The sequence below is a fragment of the Ovis aries genome, chromosome 3 (assembly GCF_016772045.2).
Source record: "Ovis aries strain OAR_USU_Benz2616 breed Rambouillet chromosome 3, ARS-UI_Ramb_v3.0, whole genome shotgun sequence".
Lineage (NCBI taxonomy): Eukaryota > Metazoa > Chordata > Mammalia > Artiodactyla > Bovidae > Ovis > Ovis aries.
In genome coordinates, this window is record NC_056056.1 from 139,793,518 (window position 1) to 139,796,442 (window position 2,925).

General features: G+C 42.3%; 1 pseudogene; it reads right to left on the reverse strand.

Moving 5' to 3' along the window:
* Positions 1 to 262: 262 nt before the first annotated feature.
* LOC101108564 (eukaryotic translation initiation factor 2 subunit 3-like) lies at positions 263 to 1,968 on the reverse strand (annotated as a pseudogene).
* Between the last annotated feature and the right edge of the window lie 957 nt (positions 1,969 to 2,925).

Consider the following 2,925-nt stretch of genomic DNA (forward strand, 5'->3'; position numbering starts at 1 on the left):
CGTCACTGTATAAATTGGACATAGAAATGATTAATTTCTGGTAAAATGTAGACTCAATCCAACATTATGCCAACTTCTACATTTATTGTAGATCCTGTCTCAGTACTAGAGGTTAAATTTTCATCACTCAAAAATGAGAATAACCTTACAGCTACTACTAAGGTAATGAACTGTGAAGTTAATTGCCTACTATTGCTTTGAAAATATACCCCTAGGTTGTTAAGAGAAATTCTGACTTCATCCATATCTGTTATTTAATTCTTCAGTCATCATCTATTGTCGGCTTGATTGTCACCCCTCTTCTTATTTAACCCCAAGCAATTAAATGCAAGCAATTAATGCCAACTCTTTGACTAAGGGTGATTTTTTTTTTCTTCTATTTCCATGCACACAGAATTAGTTAAAACAGTTTTGCCCAAATCAGCCTTGAGTGCACTAACTCTTCCTCCTGTCGACAGGGATCCTGTGTTCACCATAAGCACTTCATTCTTTGATAGCTTTGGCACTTTCGCTGCTTTCTTGTCTCCTTCCGTGTGTTCACCTCGGAGCTGTCTAAATAGGAAATAGGAAATTCCCAATTCTGTGAAGATCTCAGGTAAAGTTTCAATCACACCAAGTAACTGCCACATCATTCTGTCAGCCTGGCACAAGGTAGGGTCAATTTTTGTCCAAACTCCAATAAGACCTCCTAGAGCAGCATATTAGGGTTTCCCAGGTAGCCCTAGTGGTAAAGAACCTACCTGCGGATACAGGAAATATAAGAGATACGGGTTCAATTCCTGGGTCGAGAAGATCCCCTGGCGGAGGGCATGGCAATGCACTCCAGTATTCTTTCTTGGAAAATCCCATGGAGAGAGGAGCCTGGTGGGCTACAGTCATAGGGTTGCAATGAGTCGGGCACAACTGAAGCGGCTTAGCACACACCGAGAGCAGCATACTGAGGATCACTATGCTCTGCGAAAAGTGATAAAAACATGAATTTTCCTTCAGTGTCTTTGGAAACAACACTGGGTTTGACTTCTATCTCCCGACCCACATTTAATACTCCTTTTATAACTCTACCACCAGCTACATTCTCCTTAAGGTCATCAACTTCACATCCAGATTTGCTGACATCAAAGGATCTAATAATAGTAAGTTGGGGTTCTGAAGTAAAGTCTCTTGGGGGCACTGGAAATTTCCTTACTATGTATTCACAGACAACTTCAATATTGTATTTTAGCTGAGAAGAAATTGGAATAATAGGAGCTCTGTCTATGCTATTGCACCTTGTACAAATGCAAGGATCTGTTCATACCATTCTTTAGTCTGGCTTAAAAAAAATCAATTTTACTTTGTAGAATCAAAATATGCTTCAGTTTCATAATTTCCATAGCAGTCAAGTGTTCAGAGGTCTGAGGCTGAGAACAAGACTCATTCAGTTCAGTTCAGTCACTCAGTTGTGTCTGACTCTTTGCGACCTCAGGGACTGCAGCATGTCCTGTCCATTACCAACTCCTGGAGCTTGCTCAAACTCATGTCCATTGAGTTGGTGATGCCATCCAACCATCTCATCCTCTGTCATCACCTTCTTCTGCCTTAAACCTTTCCCAGCATCATGGTCTCTTCCAATGAGTCAATTCTTTGCATCAGGTGGCCAAAGTGTTGGAGTAAACTGATCGCATGGACCAGAGCCTTGTCTAACTCAATGAAACTATCAGCCATGCCATGTAGGGCCACCCAAGACAGACGAGTCATGGTGGAGAGTTCTGTCAAAATGTGGTTCACTGGAGAAGGGAATGTCAAACCACTTCAGTATTCCTGCTTTGAGACGACCATGAACAGTGTGAAAAGGCAAGACTCATTACCAGCTATCAACAGAGAAGCGGCATCCATTACTGCGGCATTGTTCAGCATGGAGCCATCACAATATCGTAATATTCCAGGGCAGTCAACAAAGGCAACATGCACGTGTGCATCCTCAGTCATGTCAGACACTTTGCAACCTCATAGACTGTAGCCCACCAGGCCCCTCTGTCCATGGGATTTCCCAGGCAAGAATACTCCAGTGCATTGCCATTTCCTACTCCAGGGAATCTTCCCAACCCAGGGATCAAACTCTCATCTGCTGTTCTCCTGCATTGGTAGCCAGATTCTTTACCACTGTGCCACCCGGGAAGCCCTAACAAAGGAAATACGGTGGAGGACAATGTAGGTCATCGAGTTCGTAAATCTCAGCATAGTCACGTTTTATTGGAATATTTCTTTCCAGTTCATTTTGAACTGGACAGTGTGAATTACCGAAATAGCTTTTACAACCATCGATTTCTCATGAACTACATGATGAACCATACCTATATTAATTATCGTGCACCTGCCCCAAATTCATACCAGCCTTGTCCCCCTGACCCCCTCACCCCGCCATCTTGCCCAGAGAGATAGTACCTTTTTGCCTTCATTCTGGATATTTTTCCTTGATAAATATTTTTATAGAAGAGAACTCATTAATTCAATTTATGATTCAATTCTTTTGAATTTCTGCCATATTTAGATGCTGAAAAATAATAAAAAATATGATTAGTCAGTTCTAGATACATGAAGTCATCCCAGTGTCAGTCACTGGGGATTGTCCTCTGCCCTCCTTTTCCTGAGGTGGCATCTATGTTGGGGCTCAGGTACCATCACAGCATCAGGGGAGGCATCTACTTGTTAGACACCTGTCCACACTGACATTCATTACCATGGCCATTGTCTCACCTGGTTATGGCATCAACACTTTATGCCAGCATCTTCTAAGAGGTCACATTCTCCATGAGAGAGAGATCCTCTGAGACTTTTGATGACATCCCCTTGGAACTGATATAACAACTTCTGGTTCACCAGTTTGTATTTAGCTGGTTTCTGTGCTTTTCTTGGAGTATGGAAAAATTCTGCTTTCCTCTCAAC